Genomic DNA, 19,224 nt, shown 5'->3' on the forward strand with positions numbered 1-19,224 from the left:
GCGCCGAGACGCCCACGGGTATTCGCCGCGCTCTACAAATGTCAATAAATAAATAAATAAATAAATAAGGGTATTTGAGTAGTAAGGGTTTTTTATGGTTTAGGGTGGGGTGACTGTTTAGTTGATCCCATCCTCGCGAGCAGATTTGTAAAGACGAGACTTACAGAGTCATTAAGAAAAGGAGATTTATTCTAGATAACGCCCCTTGATGGTCAGCTCTCTGCTCCCGGTGTAACTGCTCTGCCTACATTCCAGAATACCACTAGGGAAGATGCAGATGCAGTTGCCTAGGAGTGAGAAGCATTCCAATAGATTTACAAGAACACAACAGTAATAAAACAGTAGAGATATAACAGTGACTATTTAGGCAGTAAGGACATTTTTAGGGTTTAGAGTGGGTAAGGGTACTTGGGTGGCAAGGGTGTTTTTAGTGTTTAGGGTGGGTGAAATTATTTGGGTGGGAAGGGTATTTTTAGGCTTTAGGGTGGTTAAGGGTATTCGAGTGGCAATGGCATTTTTAAGGTTTAGGGTTGATAGGGGTATTGGCTGGTAATGGTATTTTTAGGGTTTAGGAGTGGTTGAGTTTAGGGGATGATAAGGTAATATAAATATATATATGTAGATATTTACACACACACACACATGTACATATATATATATATATATTCATTGAAAAATTAAAGGTTTCAGGGACGTTATAGTTAGTAATTAACATTTTAAAAAAGCTTAGACATTCAGTGAAAAAAACAAAGATTTCAGGAACGTTATAGTTAGGCTGACATTTCACTCATACAAAACCAGAGAATTACAGCTGTAATAGTTACCTGAGTTAACTATGACTCTCACCCCCGCAATGCACTGCTTATGCACTGCTTATGACCTCACATATTACATCACTCATGACATGGTCAGCGACATCACTAATGACATCATCGAGTCACTATGAGTGTGTGTAGAAATCAGTGCATTGTGGGGGCACAAGTTATAGTTAACTATAATGAGTGAATTTCTCTAGTTTTGTGCGAGTGAAATGTTAGCCTAACTATAGCGTTCCTGAAACTTTTGTTTATTTTAGTAAAGTTCTAAGGTTTTTTTAACTAGAAGTTGTGTTTGCAGAATGGTGGAGAAAGTGGGCTGGGCCTCCGACCAGCTCTCAGGAATTGTACTGCTTAGGGCTTACAGGAGGTAGCAGGAAGGCTTCTTGGCCCCCAAGGAGCCAAGGGGACCTTATACCCCAACTAGTAGAGCGCCAGGAGGCACATTTCCAGAGTGGTGGAGAAAAGGGGCATGGCCTCTGACAACTATCCTGCTGTGTGGAACCTACTTGAGGTAACAGGAGGGGTAGTTGGCCTCAAATGATGTCCTTGGGGACCAACTACCTTCAGGAAGTCCCATACAGCAGGATTACTGAGTTCTGATAGCAGCCATGCACCCTTTCACCACCACTCTGCACATGCTTCTCCTGGCGCTCTCTTGATTGGGGGATGAAGTCTCCTTCGCTGGTGAGGGTCCTTAAGGACCAACTAGCCCAACTGTTACCTCCAGTAAGCCCCACACATTGAGATTGCTGAGAGGTGGTCGCAGGCCACACCCCTTTCTCCCCCACTCTGCAAACACCCCTCTTGGCACACTATTGTTTTGGGGTCAAGGTGTTTCTAACCTGCCCTTTTTCTTGCTTTTTCACATTTTTGCTTGTGACTCGGTTCAACCTATTCACAAGATAGCTGCCAACACTTACTGGTTTGAAGTGTTGGTAGCCCAACAGATCTCAGGCACGAGATTGGGAGGGTACGCGGATCCACTTCGGCCACAGTTGTATATCTGAGGAATCTTTACATTTCTCAGGAACTACTGAATGGATTTACACCGTTTAACAAAAATAATGTTTTCTTGACCAAGAACAACCTTTAAACCAAATTTGATGTAATTCCATTCAGCAGTTCGGGTTGTAGCGTATTTAAAGTTTCCTATTCAAATTACCGGGGAGAAAAGGCATTTTGGGACCCCCCTTTCTCTCAGCCCCCGCTTGACGTTTCACTCTGAAACTTTCAACACAGAAGTTGAAGTGAGTAGTGACAATTCATCAAACGGCACCAGAGTTATGGGCAAATCAAAAAACGCTTTTCCTATGGAAACTAGGTTCTAACTATAACTACCTACTGGTGACCGCCAGAAGGCAATATGTATATTTATTTATATAAAAGAGGGTTTTAACTTGCCTGCTGAATACATATTGTGAAGGCATATGCATGGTAAAGATTTATATGGTAAAGTCATGCGTGATAAAGGCATTTGCCTATTAGTGGACGTTTTGTTAAGGCATGCGTAGTACTTGCATGCATGATTCTGTCTTACAACCCATAAAACAGGCATTACACGCTGCACTGCGTCAGCAAAGCCTATTATGATGTGCCCAATGTGCTTTTCTTCCCCTCAAATCCTTCTGTGTAAAGCGCACACATTAACTCGGTAACTGTATGAGTCAATGAATGAGCTTCAGAAATTGAAGTTGGGAAACAGAGTGGTAACCACTCCTCGGTGTTTTCAAGCCATGTTATCTGCTTTTCATACTCTAACCCGAAGTTACAGAGTAAGGCCTCCCTAAAAGTGGTATGGTATGGTTTTTAACCCTTGTAACCCAAGAATTACCATTACCTGTGGCCTCAATAATTCCTCAGGGGGGACTACACCTGGGGACTAACATGTTGGCATGACGCATATTGCCATATATTTTACCCAATATATCAAACAGAGACTTTCCTGCATGCAGCAGTGAAATCTTTGGGTAAAATGTCACAAACCCCAGTATTCTAGCTATACTTCAATTCCATTGAGGTCAGCATCTCCTGTTACCCACTGGAATATCAGGAAACTCATGATGCAGATTTTAGTATATGCCTTTTGCTTAATAGACAGAGGCATATGAAAGTCATAAATATAAAATAGACAACTCACATTTAATCAAAAAACTCAGCTGTTCAGTCAATCCTCATGATGTATTTCTTTTTGACAACATCTGCACTCACCATTTCTGGGATCAAAACTAAAACTAATTTTTAATATGCCTTATGGGACATGGGTCATATTGCACAGCCACATGACATTCACTTTGCATGATTGGTAGAAAATGTCCTGCTGCTCAGTTCCATATTGTCCTCTGATGAAACAGACACAGTGACCTTCTCTTTAAGTGTGACCTACAACAGACTAGTTATGAATATTTAATTTTTCACAATATGAGAATTTGTTAAAAAAAAAAGTGGTGATTGCTGTTACTTCTAGACAACAGATTACAAAATCTTGTAGACAGGGTCGGAGTGGCCTGTAGGGTAATCGGGCAGGACATGAAGAGCTGGTTTGACAGATCAGTTTGTTGGCCATTTTTTGGGCAGTTTGAGGCCTGTTTTATGACCAGTTGAGATGGTTTTCACTAATAATTTCCCTGATATTACCAGAAACGTTGCCTGCATCAAACACAAATGCATGCAGTCTACCATACCTTCCCAAAATACCCCATACAACGTGTCCCTACAAGTTCAAAACTGGTCTGATTTGTGACTGTAGGCCAACTTTTCTTTAGCTATCTGGTTTGTTAACGGGTGCCACATTTATTTTGGTGCCCAGGCCCATTTTTTGTCCCCATCAGACCTTGTTTGCAGACATAATACATAAAGACTTTTGCACCTCTGAAAGTTACTGTTTTTGCTGTGAATACTTAAAAATAAAGTGAATGAACATGCCTTCACCACTTTTAAGGTGTAAAGAAGAAACTGTGTTTGAGACAACCCGATTTTGACTTGCTTCATGTTTCAAATACAGCATAGAATTTTAAAGCCCTTCTGCCTTTTATTGACAATAATGAAAGAAAAAGATATGGTACAATGCCCTTTTGCCCAATTCCAGCATCAATGCAAAGTGTATTTAATCTGGTCCAGTGTTAGCAGTTTAGCATAGAAAAAATAGAAACATTATTTGCTCCTAACTTAAGAAACAGATAAAATTCACAGGTGCTAAAAGAATTTCAACACATTACTTCATTACAGTATGTAATATCATGCTGCATAGTACCTTTATGAACTTTCACACACACCTGGAAATTGAAGTAACCCTGCCCATGAAGTTTCAATTCTCAAATGGACAAATATTTCACATTTATGGCAACTAAGGAGGGGAATTAAGTTCAATATGTTGTGCAGTGAAGAAGAAATATTTCAAATTAACGCACATCAATGGTATATGTAATAAAAAGAGCTCACCAAAGATTCCTACTCTGCTAGGGGCTGCAAATGATAATGGATCTCACATATTGTTAGTGATGTAGATAATGTGCACCTACAGGGGTGCTGCGACATTGAATTTTGAAATACTTTACATTGTACACCCCATACAAAATGAAGTTTGTAGCTATATACATGAGTGTTCATTTGTGGTGTCATCAAGTGTACAAATGTAATATTTAATGACATCTGCGGCTCCAGCTCCATAATTTTAATATCATAAGTAACTTATGAAAGCTCCTCTAATGAAGTATACCACTAGCAGGGTTTTCAGATATTATAAGTTTGCTGTGTGAAAATGATTACTCAAAATATATTTAGTGCACAACAAAATTAGACTGATGGATTACCAACATCATTAAAATCTATAAGGTGAACTGATTTCTCATATAACTTTAACATTAATGCAAATGTAAGTTAGTGCTTTATCTTGTTTATTTGGCAAAAGTGAAAATAATCTGTAAGAAAGAACTATTGCCAATCATTCTGACTGCCTACAATTATAGTCTACAATTTTGGGGTGGGATCCTTAGAGAAGTATAGATTTCTTACTGATATCCATCTTCATTTCAAACTAAGGTGCAATATCTGCTGGTGGTATCCAGGAGTAGGGGTGACTCTTTAGTACAGAAATAGCCCATTAATCAATCTTTCCACATTTGAAGGATAAAGTAAAAGGGCCAAACAGATCATTTTTCCACTTTGCGGACCAATTCTGCACAGACGATTTGTGTATCATGGATTGAGTTATTTTGACTAGGAGGCACTATGTGAGCTCTCCATTGAGCAGTTGGTGTCTTTGGGGGATTACAAATGAAGAATGGAAACTTCTGGGACTCCCAGTGCTAAACCTCCTAGGAATAGACAAGCACGATGCTGATCTATTCCTTGGCAGGTTATGCCTTGTCAGTGGTAGCTATATAATACCTTATCATCATTGGGCATTATTTAAACGAGAAGTTCCCTTGTGTTATGATAGCTATAGCACTTTCTGTAATTAGCTGATGCATCCTACCAGTGACACCTTCCTTAAGGCTAGTCGGGGAAAACCAATATTACTTGATATGAGTAAATAGGTTTTAACAGTTAAAGAATTACCTGAAAAGTAGCATCTGGGCTCTGACATTTTCTAATGGAGGTTAGGTAATTAAGTGTCCACATGAAACACACGTTTGTAATACAGGAAAGAGGGATATGTAGTGGTTTAAAGATATTGACAAAAAAAATTAAAAAGTATGTAAAAATACCTGTGAAACCATTGAAAACTGAACTGTGTTTCCAACATATTAATATAACAAAATCAAGATCTTCCTAATGGCAATTGTTCCTTTGTGTTTCACAAATTAGCATCTTGTCTTAAACATTCATATGCAATTGTATATATGTATCAGCCTAATTATACTACTGAAAAATACTTTCAGTTTTAGTTAAAAATGGCAAAAAGTCAGTAATTCCTCTTTTGAGCACATATATGGTGACAATCACATAGAGATGCTGCAACATGCGCCTCCAGACAACAATCTTGAGAAGATGATGTCATGTGGAAATTGCAGTAATTGCCATTTCCAGCGGGTGCAATTTTGAAATGGGTGGACATTGTGCATCAACTAACTACTGCACCATACTTTATCGCAACTTACAAGTACCTCTCATGATTTGCTGATTAGTTATAATTGCGCACAACATAAGAATTGTGCTGAAGGGCACAGCATTGTTAAAGCTTGTGACAAAGAAACATACGTCAGTGTAAGACTGAAATTTGATGTACAGGTCCAGTTGGTTCATCAAGAAAGCTCAAGGCAAGAAACTTCTCCAAATCTTGCAGAAGTTTGGAACATTCCAACAAGCAATTTCCCAACTTCAACTGTAAGAAATGCGTGATGCATGTTTGATGATCTGTCTTCTCTATTCTTTGTAGCACGCCATAGTTGTTTATCAATTTATTTCTTCATGGAAGTCAATTTCAGGTAAACCATGACTGCTGAATTTCCGCACGTCATCACGGAAGATTGGGATTCTCAAGACATGGTGCCCATTGGCAGCAGCCTGGTGACACGCATAGCATGCCATTGACAAGACTTGTCAAACAAGCATTTTGCCAGTTAAGTGGCAGTAACATGTTTTCCACAATTGAGATTTGGGGAATATTTCTGAATGTTGACATCAAACACTGCAAGTAGTTTAGCAATCAATATCTCAAGCTGTGCAGCTGCAGTGTTTAAAGAAGAATCCTTTTAAGCAATTTCAATCTCAATGACATTTAAAAAAGTACAGATGTGGAAAATGTTACCCTACCACAGGTACAGCATCATTGTCCTGCGACAGAGTTAAATTTGGAAGTGCAGGGTCGTTTATATTTTGGAGGCAAACTCTTTACATTTTTACTTTTAAAATGCAAAAATATTTCACAATCAAAATGATCTTTAAAAAAGGTTAATAAATGTGATTTTGCCTTACATAATGCAGACTAAAACATTTCTATGCTTGCAGCCGGAAAAATTGAATCACACAAATTTTAATGTTATCATTTGATATGACTCTTAAAATTGATATGACTCTTAAAATCTAAAAATGTATACTCCAACAGTGATCCTTGGATTCTACATATTGCATTTCCTTCAGAATTCGATATTAGATTGAGGGCCTATTGTGCACTAGATAATATATACACATTAACTCCGTCACCTCATTGGCAATACACGCATTAGGGGGCTTTAGGGAGTTGATTTGCTCTCAAAAGCACTTGCACCCTTTATACCTTGGCAGTTTACCTTTTCACTGTAACAAAATCCACATGTTTCAGGAAAGGAAGCACGTTGTGTTAAACTGGATAAACTGAGAACATTGAGGGAGGGTCCACCATGTGGTCATGGGTAGACAATGCTAATTCGGGGCCACATGCACTCCAGAATGTGTTTGATGAAAAGAGGAGCTCAAGCTGTGCCCTTATGTGTATACTTGTAGTACATTTTTGTTAAAAAGGCGGACATCTCAAATGTTTCCAGTTCACATCTAAGGAAAGAATCATGTATTTTATTATTTTTAACAAAAAAATCATCGTTTTCCCACTTTTCAAATGGCAGTTTTTACATCTCAAGAGAAAATGATGACTTTTGCTCTTTTTCTGTGGTGATGTGAAAATAATATTGTTCCTCATACGTACTAATGTGAGCTTTTCAAATGGGAAGTGTTTTTTACATTAAAGAACTACAAAGTAAATAATTAACATTATAATCATTGGCTAGATGCCAGTTGTATGCTTGTTAGTTGTACACACAGTGCTGTTTTTGTGAATCACTTAAATATGCCTTAGTATACACTGGATTTATTTTACTTCTGTAAGTAATATTAACAAATATGAATATGAATAACTGACACGTAATACATTATCATTTTTTTCTGAATCTGTGTGAAACAATAACTCTGTGTTTATATGTAATTGTCAAAATGAATTAATGCCATGTAAAAGGTGCACAGGGCAACCACTTCTGTTAAGGCGTATCAAAGAATGACAGTATTTTCAAGAAATGACAAACATTTTCAAACAAGGTACTTTCTCTTGCTTTTTCTATTCCATTTCACAGCAGCAGTGTGATACATTTGCGAAATGTTCTTTCTAATTAATTTATGTCCCAAACTTAAGATGTCCAATGTTCTAGTATAACAAAAAGATGAAGGCATATAAACATGAAGCTATACTCCAAACCAGGATAGCAACAATTACAAAGTCAACTGACAAATCAGCTTTCTTACGCAACGCAAAGAGACACAGATTCCACTGCCACTTGTGCTCTTTGGACCATTAAGGTTTACATTTTTGCTGCAGTGAAAAGCCTGTTCAAAGGCATCAAAAACAAGTGCTGTGTTTTTATAGAGTGCATATTTAATCTATTAGTCTAGCAACTGGTATTACGAAGCTGGTTGGTCACTCTGACAGGTTTCACATTAGTTAGTGAGAGGAACCTAATAATCATAATTATATTGTTTTAATTTAGGCATTAGAAAAGCCAGAAACGGTATGGACACGTGTGCATAAAATTAGGGGACAGGATGTCTTTCACCATATTTTGAGCCATGTAGAGCTGTATGGGATGTGGCCTGATTGAACCTGATAGAAGAAAGCAATAATTCTGGAATCTTAAAATGCCTATTAGTTGCTAGGGCCATATGCACGACCACAAAGAAGGGTAATAGCATGTACAAATGCTATTTTGCCAGTCACTGACTTGCAAAATAGCATTTGCGACTCTCGCTATGAGGAAGGGGCGTACCTTCCTCATAGCAAGTCGACATGCTATGTACTAGTGTTTTGCGACTTCAAGTAGGTGGTATACAACTCGTAAAGTTGAAGGGGTCTCCTGAGGAGCCCTCCCCCTTTGTGAGTAAGTTGGAAAATATTTTGTAAGAGCAGGCAGTGGTCCCAGAGACCACTGCCTGCCCTTAAAAAAATGAAACTGAAGTTTCATTTTTGTTTTTTTAAATGCATCCCCTTTTCCTTTAAGGGAAAGGGGCTGCATTTTTTAAAAAAACTGCTTTACTAAAAAAGCAGTCCCAGCTATGGTGGTCTGCTGAGCTCAGCAGGCCACCATCCCTGGGAGGGCCTGTCATTCCCAATGGGCTCGCAAATTGCGAGAGGCTCAATAATATTCATGAGCCTCGCAATTTGCGACCCCATTGGGAATCGCAAACAGTGTTCAATACACTGTTGTACATGCAAAATAGTGCCTTGCAAATTGCGAGGCGCAAATGACTCGCAATTTGCGATGCACTATTTTGCCAGTCGTACCTCTGGCCCTAGGACTTTAATTCATGCCAGTGGAATTATAAAAATCATTATGGACATGTACTTTTGCACATAGAGTACACATCGCAAGTCAGATTTGTTGCAATTGTTAACATTCAAGAATCTTGAAAAAAAGTAATTTTACAGATTTCATTATGCAGGCAATTGTATTCTAGTATACAGAAGTAATCCAATTATCAGTTGGAAATGGATTTTCTGAAAATTGATTTAATCTCTCAGAACCAAAAGGAACCTGATAAATAAGGCTCCTAAGCTGAGAACTGTCAAGTTGTTTGCATGGTTTAAGCGCGAACAGCTTGATTTCAATTGTCCTATTCAGACACTGGATTGCACCAAAACTCTCTGTCACACGTGCATTGCAGTGGATGTAGTGTAGACAGAGGACTTGAATTCTTTTGATGGGGAAGTGTTTGTTAATGAAACCAAAAAATTAGTTTTGAGTTTAGAAGAATATCTGTATTAGGAGGTCTGTTATGGCATATTGAGCTTGGAAAGACCCTTGGCATAGTATATGTCTAAAGAGGCACTTTCAAGGTAGAAAATGAATGATGTTGCTGAACAATTAGGAGAAATATTGTTTTGCCACTTTAGGCAAATTCGGTTCTGCAGTTCCCCTAATAGAATACATCTAGGTTCTTCAAATATTTGTGTTAATTTTTCTGAGAACAAAAGAAGAATTTATGCTTTGGTCAAGCCAACCGCAGTACCTGCTTGAGGATAGCAAGAACATATACTGGCTCATGCATCAACGTAGGCTTTTGCAATTCCTTAATTGTGATTATTAAGGAATTGCAATTAAGGAATCGCAAAAGCCTATGCATATAGGAATCGCTATAGAAATAGCGATTCCTTCACATTCCTTAATTGTGACTCGCAAATTGCGAGTCGCAATTAAGGAATGCCATCCCATTCCTTCCTATGGGCCTCCAGGCCCATAGAAATGAATTGGAGATTGCATGAGCAATTTGCGAGTACCAGTAGGTACTCGCAAATTGCTCGTGCAATTACAAGGGTGTAAAAATGACACCTTGTTGCACCCCTAAGGGCATGTGTGTGCGCAACATGAAACTTTGAAAAATGCACAAAAGTCCATTTTTTAAAGTTTTTGCAAATTACCTTGACGTTCAACTTCATGGTAATTTGCCCCCCCCCCCCCTATTAGCGAAATCGCTAATTATTTTACTTTAATGCATTGCATTTAAGGAATCCCAATTTGGGATTCCTTAAATGCAATCACAATTTAAGTAATCGCAATTTAGAGAGTCCGTAAATTGCGATTTTTGCATTTGGGATGATGCATCCCAAATGCAAAAATACCGGTCGCAAAGGGACAGATTCTGAGAATCTGCCCGTTTACGACCGTTTTTTTCTTTGATGCATGTGCCTGTTGGTCTTCCTGAACTGGAAACTCTGAGACAGGGCCTACTTGCTATGGTAATAGATTACCACCTTTTGAATATGTTTCTAAAACACTGGAGTCTGGTGTACAGTTCTAAAGGAATTAGTGAAGCTGCTGGGCAAGGGCTATGTGGAAGGAATCATATTCTCAACTCAGAATGCTCCTGTGAAACCAGAGAGGTCCTGCTCTCACAGCAAAATACCCTTCTCTTATTAAAACTGCGTGCAGCAAGTTGTGTTGGTCTACTGTGCATGGACAAAGGCTTTAATGGAATGAGGCTGGTGCAGAGGCCAGAGGCTCTTTGCTTTGGGGGTTGCTCAATATGTGGGTTGGGCACCATCATTGCATTCAACCCCCCAATGAGCATGGTCAGATGCCTACCGCAGCAGGGTTTGATCACCTGGTTGGTTGGGTACAGGACTGGGATGCAAGGCAGGGCCTATGGAAGTTCCCAATGTGCATGGTGAGGGAACAGGCACCACTAGAATAGTCTACCTGGTTGATTTGGGTGTGTGGCCTGTTCCCAGACTAGACTATGTAGTCAAACACTGCATTGCACAGAGGGATGCTTTCACAGACAGTTGCTGTCACCGGCATGGATGGGCTGCATGTGGGGATGAACAGTATGGTCTGTACACAACAAGGGATAGCTGCACAGTGGTTTGGATATATGGACTAGCCAGGTTCTGTGGCCAACCACCACAGACCATGGATCAAGGCTGTGTGCAGTAGATGATGGCTGCTCAGTGTGTAGAAATAATGAAATATAAAAACATTGGATTTAGAAGCAGCATTGTAATGTCTATGTCAAAGATAAGGTGTAAACGATATTGTGCATAAGACATAACCATAAATGTTATAAATTCCATAAATAAAAATATACAATATTCGTTATTTAGCATCAAAAAGCTTCTGGTGCCTGTATTTTTAGAGGTTTTAGTAACTTTCAAGCAAAAGGAGTAACAGGATTATGATGGAACAGCTGTAAGAAATGATATACTGTGAATATGCACTTTACCTCATTATTTGATTAGACAGCTCTTTCTAAATGTGAGGGAGCTATTTAATTTGCGCTCGGTGGTTGTGAACAGTCACATGAATTCTGCATTATTGTATAAACTTATTTGTAGACCACAGAGGAAATATGCCATTTAACACAGCACATAATGTTATATTTTGTGTTATGTGAAGCAGCATTTGCCTATTCCATAGACTCTAGTTGCAGTTTCAAGAGAGAGACGAGTTAAACAAATTCATGTGTTAGGTATTAGCCAAAGAGTTCTTAGTGAATAAATCCTATACCTGTTCTATGCTCTTTAAAGTCATTTTCTTTAATTTTCCTTTATTTAATATTTTTAAATTAGCATCTTTGTATACATCTGAGTGGTCCTGTAGAGAGTTTCACTTTTCTCATGAGCTGACACTTACTAATGACACTTTAGTTGGATGTAGCTTGTTTCCAGTGGCACAGTGAGCACAGGAGGCATGTCTTGGCATACCCTTGTCTACTTAGGTCATTACATTAAACACAGAAAAGGAGATGGTTCGAATGTTTGTAATAAGTATAAGCACTGGCTATAGCTCGGTTAGCATTTCAACCCATTGTTCTGTTGCCTACCTTATCACCTCAGTTTGGACCCAGCCATATGCAAATCGGTCTTAACCCCACTCCAAGAAGAATAGTCCAGAACAAACTGCCAGCCCAGGTCCTCTCTGAAACAGAACACAAGCAACCCAAGAATAGTTTTGCCCTGAGAACACAGTACCACATATAGCCACACTCAATGCCAGTATTCACACCTATGTAAACATTTTATATTTAAGGGGTTACTTAGGGCCAGATGTAGGTAGCCCTTTACCGATCGGAATCGGCCGAAAATACCGATTTTCGGCCGTTTCCGATCGGTAAAGGGCTATGGAGATGTAGGGGCACATATTCGGTAATTTTACCGAATCGTTATTATTACCGAATCAGTAAATTTACCGATTCGGTAATATTTACTGATTCGGTAATATTTACGATTCGGTAAAATTACCGAAAATGCAATGTGGTTAGCCAATTTTCCATTGGCACATGCCTTTCAGAATCGGTATTTTACCATGGAATACAAATCCATGGTAAAATACCGATTCCTGTGTACATGCACATCTGTGCATGTCCACATGTGCAATGTGACAGACAGACAGACGTGCCCTTAGGGCATGTCTGTGTGCCACATTGCACACATGCCCGTTTTGGGGGTGCTAGAGGGTGTCAAAGTGACACCCCCTGCACCCTTGACAAATTCGGTATTTACCGATTCGGTAAATACCGAATCGGTATTTGAATTGAATCCTATGGGCTTCAAGGCCCATAGGATTCAATAGCAAATACCGATTCGGTATTTACCGAATCGGTAAATACCGAATTTTAAGGTATCGGTAAAAAATCCAGATGTTGGTACCTACATCCCATTTACCGATTTTGAAATACCGAATCGGTAAAATTCGGTATTTCAAAATCGGTAAATGGGATTTACCTATATCTGGCCCTTAGAGTATAGCGAGTGTGACACCTAGGTGCTAGGTAACTGATTTCCTCAGAACTCCTTTCCCATTGGAAGACTGCCTTCTATGCTTAGAAATTTCCCCCAAAACAAAAGAGATTCTTTTTCTGAAATGGAGTTCTCTAGTGCAGTGAAAGCCTTTTCAGAAAAACTGAGATGCTGGCAGGCTGTCCTTCATGATGGATGGATGGTATTTATTTTGAAAGCAATTGCCCTAATACACTGAAGATCTTCTCATAGTGAGCGGAGGTTATTTCTGCTGTTTCTTCCTTGATATCCCAGGCTTTCCTTGGTGGTTCTAAATTAGAAAATGTACAGCACAAGATCAGTGCTAAATGCAGCGGCCCTTCTAACATTAATTGACCAACAATCCTTTCGTAGAACAGTTGACGACGAGTTTCGATCAGCAGAGCCATGTGAGCCTTCTCTGGCAGAAATCTGTAGCTTCACCCTGTACATCTAACACTTGGCACATGTTTAAGTATACCACAATGTGGTGCACTGCTGATGCAGCAATTCCATTTAGTTTAATTATGCAAATTTTATACAAACATTTGCAGCACATGTGTATGGTGTACAGCCCGTGTTGTGCCCAAGTTAGCTACATTGAATATATTCTTAATAAGTTTTAATTCTTCTGAGGTATTTAAGAAAAAATATTTGCACCCTCATTTTAATGTATGTTTCTCTGCTATTATCACTACGAATGATAAACTTGTTTTCAGGTCACCAAATTTTGTTGAGCTAATGAAAAAATGAAGCTGAAACAGTTTATGTTGCTTTCTCACAGGACTTTCATGCATAATTGTATGCAGTATTTCAAATGTGAATAATTCATTTAACAGGGTGTAAGTAAAGTGACAAATCGGAAGAATTCTAACAGGAAGGATGCCCTGCACCGCCTACTTATGATATTTCTCCTATTGTAGACTGCAATAATTTCTGAAAAGCCGTTGTATGAATAGAGGCCCATTCACTGTAGGTGATCCAGTATTCTCCAGCCAGAATTGAGAGGACATGTGTATTGAAACAATGTCAGCGAACACAGTCACTGACACATGAAAAACAAAGAATTAGCTATTTGTTTGAGTAACAAGAAATGTTTTTTCCTAGAAGGGTTCTTTAACAAGCTTTTAATTTATTTCCTCCATTTTTTTTACAAAAAGTGAACAGAGGAGTAAAAGGGGTAAGGATGGGTAAATGCAAAGAAGCAACTGGCTGCCCTTTTCAATAACCATCATATCGTCACTGGAAACAAAAAACTGTAACCAAGAATGCACTGAAAGAATACATTTTTACAGTGAAAAGCATATGGCATTTCATGCAGTAAATAAACATGCCACCCAATGCTTTGGAGGCAGCTGGTATTGTAAAAACTGCAGCTTTTGATGGTTCTCCCAATGCTGCTGTAGACATCAACTGTCATGCTGCACCTGCTTTCTCCCACATCATCTGGTTGTAGACCCTTTCATTAATTGTTTTAGGTGCTTCCACATGGAACTTGTCCCATGTGAATACTTCTTTGCAGTGCCTCTGGATAATTGCTTGGTGCAAATATTGCACTACACCTATTTTGCTGTTACCTTCTTTTCCCCAGAAGGTATAGTAAAGTGCTTCCACACATCCATTTCTTTTCTGCAAGGTGGTGTGCCTTCCTCCTCATCCTCAACAGGCTGTCGATACTCATCTTGGACGTATGATGTAGCTTCAGCCATTATGGAAAAGCAGAGCAGCACTGGTTCTCAATTTTCCTTCTAGAGAGTTCACTGTAGAAGTATCTGATTTGATTGTGGTTTTCCATGTGCAAGGTTGAGGTTCTTAATAAATCAAATCAGAAGGCAAGGTTTGGGTGTGTATGCAATTGAATTTGTGCATGTGGTCTGAAAATTTGCTGATTTATGAAACTAGTTAAATGTGTAACTTTTATTCAAACCACATGTAAGATTGTTTATATATGCTTGTAATATGTTCCCGCTGATGTCATTAATGACAATGGGAGGGGGGTGGCGCATATGTGCAGTCACGTGATCAGCAGTAAAAACCATAGAGTAGTAGTCAGGCTATGTTTACGGACTCGCAAAGGTACTGCAATACCACAAAAACATTTTTAAAAAGTAAAATTTGTTTATTGACATTAAAAACAGTTCATGCACTTTACATTAACTACATATGTGATTTTTATGCTTTTAAATGTATAACAAGTATATTTAAATAAAACAGAATGTCTACAATACAAAAACAATTACAATAAAAATAAATTGTACTTGTAGTACATGTAGTAGTACACGTAGTATTAAAAATAAACCCACACAATAACTAAAGGCTGTACACAACAAGGGATAGCTGCACAGTGGTTTGGATATATGGACTAGCCAGGTTCTGTGGCCAACCACCACAGACCATGGATCAAGGCTGTGTGCAGTAGATGATGGCTGCTCAGTGTGTAGAAATAATGAAATATAAAAACATTGGATTTAGAAGCAGCATTGTAATGTCTATGTCAAAGATAAGGTGTAAACGATATTGTGCATAAGACATAACCATAAATGTTATAAATTCCATAAATAAAAATATACAATATTCGTTATTTAGCATCAAAAAGCTTCTGGTGTCTGTATTTTTAGAGGTTTTAGTAACTTTCAAGCAAAAGGAGTAACAGGATTATGATGGAACAGCTGTAAGAAATGATATACTGTGAATATGCACTTTACCTCATTATTTGATTAGACAGCTCTTTCTAAATGTGAGGGAGCTATTTAATTTGCGCTCGGTGGTTGTGAACAGTCACATGAATTCTGCATTATTGTATAAACTTATTTGTAGACCACAGAGGAAATATGCCATTTAACACAGCACATAATGTTATATTTTGTGTTATGTGAAGCAGCATTTGCCTATTCCATAGACTCTAGTTGCAGTTTCAAGAGAGAGACGAGTTAAACAAATTCATGTGTTAGGTATTAGCCAAAGAGTTCTTAGTGAATAAATCCTATACCTGTTCTATGCTCTTTAAAGTCATTTTCTTTAATTTTCCTTTATTTAATATTTTTAAATTAGCATCTTTGTATACATCTGAGTGGTCCTGTAGAGAGTTTCACTTTTCTCATGAGCTGACACTTACTAATGACACTTTAGTTGGATGTAGCTTGTTTCCAGTGGCACAGTGAGCACAGGAGGCATGTCTTGGCATACCCTTGTCTACTTTGGTCATTACATTAAACACAGAAAAGGAGATGGTTCGAATGTTTGTAATAAGTATAAGCACTGGCTATAGCTCGGTTAGCATTTCAACCCATTGTTCTGTTGCCTACCTTATCACCTCAGTTTGGACCCAGCCATATGCAAATCGGTCTTAACCCCACTCCAAGAAGAATAGTCCAGAACAAACTGCCAGCCCAGGTCCTCTCTGAAACAGAACACAAGCAACCCAAGAATAGTTTTGCCCTGAGAACACAGTACCACATATAGCCACACTCAATGCCAGTATTCACACCTATGTAAACATTTTATATTTAAGGGGTTACTTAGGGCCAGATGTAGGTAGCCCTTTACCGATCGGAATCGGCCGAAAATACCGATTTTCGGCCGTTTCCGATCGGTAAAGGGCTATGGAGATGTAGGGGCACATATTCGGTAATTTTACCGAATCGTTATTATTACCGAATCAGTAAATTTACCGATTCGGTAATATTTACTGATTCGGTAATATTTACGATTCGGTAAAATTACCGAAAATGCAATGTGGTTAGCCAATTTTCCATTGGCACATGCCTTTCAGAATCGGTATTTTACCATGGAATACAAATCCATGGTAAAATACCGATTCCTGTGTACATGCACATCTGTGCATGTCCACATGTGCAATGTGACAGACAGACAGACGTGCCCTTAGGGCATGTCTGTGTGCCACATTGCACACATGCCCGTTTTGGGGGTGCTAGAGGGTGTCAAAGTGACACCCCCTGCACCCTTGACAAATTCGGTATTTACCGATTCGGTAAATACCGAATCGGTATTTGAATTGAATCCTATGGGCTTCAAGGCCCATAGGATTCAATAGCAAATACCGATTCGGTATTTACCGAATCGGTAAATACCGAATTTTAAGGTATCGGTAAAAAATCCAGATGTTGGTACCTACATCCCATTTACCGATTTTGAAATACCGAATCAGTAAAATTCGGTATTTCAAAATCGGTAAATGGGATTTACCTATATCTGGCCCTTAGAGTATAGCGAGTGTGACACCTAGGTGCTAGGTAACTGATTTCCTCAGAACTCCTTTCCCATTGGAAGACTGCCTTCTATGCTTAGAAATTTCCCCCAAAACAAAAGAGATTCTTTTTCTGAAATGGAGTTCTCTAGTGCAGTGAAAGCCTTTTCAGAAAAACTGAGATGCTGGCAGGCTGTCCTTCATGATGGATGGATGGTATTTATTTTGAAAGCAATTGCCCTAATACACTGAAGATCTTCTCATAGTGAGCGGAGGTTATTTCTGCTGTTTCTTCCTTGATATCCCAGGCTTTCCTTGGTGGTTCTAAATTAGAAAATGTACAGCACAAGATCAGTGCTAAATGCAGCGGCCCTTCTAACATTAATTGACCAACAATCCTTTCGTAGAACAGTTGACGACGAGTTTCGATCAGCAGAGCCATGTGAGCCTTCTCTGGCAGAAATCTGTAGCTTCACCCTGTACATCTAACACTTGGCACATGTTTAAGTATACCACAATGTGGTGCACTGCTGATGCAGCAATTCCATTTAGTTTAATTATGCAAATTTTATACAAACATTTGCAGCACATGTGTATGGTGTACAGCCCGTGTTGTGCCCAAGTTAGCTACATTGAATATATTCTTAATAAGTTTTAATTCTTCTGAGGTATTTAAGAAAAAATATTTGCACCCTCATTTTAATGTATGTTTCTCTGCTATTATCACTACGAATGATAAACTTGTTTTCAGGTCACCAAATTTTGTTGAGCTAATGAAAAAATGAAGCTGAAACAGTTTATGTTGCTTTCTCACAGGACTTTCATGCATAATTGTATGCAGTATTTCAAATGTGAATAATTCATTTAACAGGGTGTAAGTAAAGTGACAAATCGGAAGAATTCTAACAGGAAGGATGCCCTGCACCGCCTACTTATGATATTTCTCCTATTGTAGACTGCAATAATTTCTGAAAAGCCGTTGTATGAATAGAGGCCCATTCACTGTAGGTGATCCAGTATTCTCCAGCCAGAATTGAGAGGACATGTGTATTGAAACAATGTCAGCGAACACAGTCACTGACACATGAAAAACAAAGAATTAGCTATTTGTTTGAGTAACAAGAAATGTTTTTTCCTAGAAGGGTTCTTTAACAAGCTTTTAATTTATTTCCTCCATTTTTTTTACAAAAAGTGAACAGAGGAGTAAAAGGGGTAAGGATGGGTAAATGCAAAGAAGCAACTGGCTGCCCTTTTCAATAACCATCATATCGTCACTGGAAACAAAAAACTGTAACCAAGAATGCACTGAAAGAATACATTTTTACAGTGAAAAGCATATGGCATTTCATGCAGTAAATAAACATGCCACCCAATGCTTTGGAGGCAGCTGGTATTGTAAAAACTGCAGCTTTTGATGGTTCTCCCAATGCTGCTGTAGACATCAACTGTCATGCTGCACCTGCTTTCTCCCACATCATCTGGTTGTAGACCCTTTCATTAATTGTTTTAGGTGCTTCCACATGGAACTTGTCCCATGTGAATACTTCTTTGCAGTGCCTCTGGATAATTGCTTGGTGCAAATATTGCACTACACCTATTTTGCTGTTACCTTCTTTTCCCCAGAAGGTATAGTAAAGTGCTTCCACACATCCATTTCTTTTCTGCAAGGTGGTGTGCCTTCCTCCTCATCCTCAACAGGCTGTCGATACTCATCTTGGACGTATGATGTAGCTTCAGCCATTATGGAAAAGCAGAGCAGCACTGGTTCTCAATTTTCCTTCTAGAGAGTTCACTGTAGAAGTATCTGATTTGATTGTGGTTTTCCATGTGCAAGGTTGAGGTTCTTAATAAATCAAATCAGAAGGCAAGGTTTGGGTGTGTATGCAATTGAATTTGTGCATGTGGTCTGAAAATTTGCTGATTTATGAAACTAGTTAAATGTGTAACTTTTATTCAAACCACATGTAAGATTGTTTATATATGCT

The 19,224-nt window shown here is 38.7% G+C and overlaps 1 protein-coding gene across 2 annotated transcripts in view; it reads right to left on the bottom strand.

The window, feature by feature from the left end:
* TAFA1 (TAFA chemokine like family member 1) overlaps positions 1-19,224 on the bottom strand; it is a 1,279,349-nt gene that overhangs the window by 952,704 nt on the left and 307,421 nt on the right. The gene's annotated exons all lie outside the window — the stretch shown is intronic.

This window comes from Lissotriton vulgaris, chromosome 9 (assembly GCF_964263255.1).
Source record: "Lissotriton vulgaris chromosome 9, aLisVul1.2, whole genome shotgun sequence".
NCBI classification, from domain to species: domain Eukaryota; kingdom Metazoa; phylum Chordata; class Amphibia; order Caudata; family Salamandridae; genus Lissotriton; species Lissotriton vulgaris.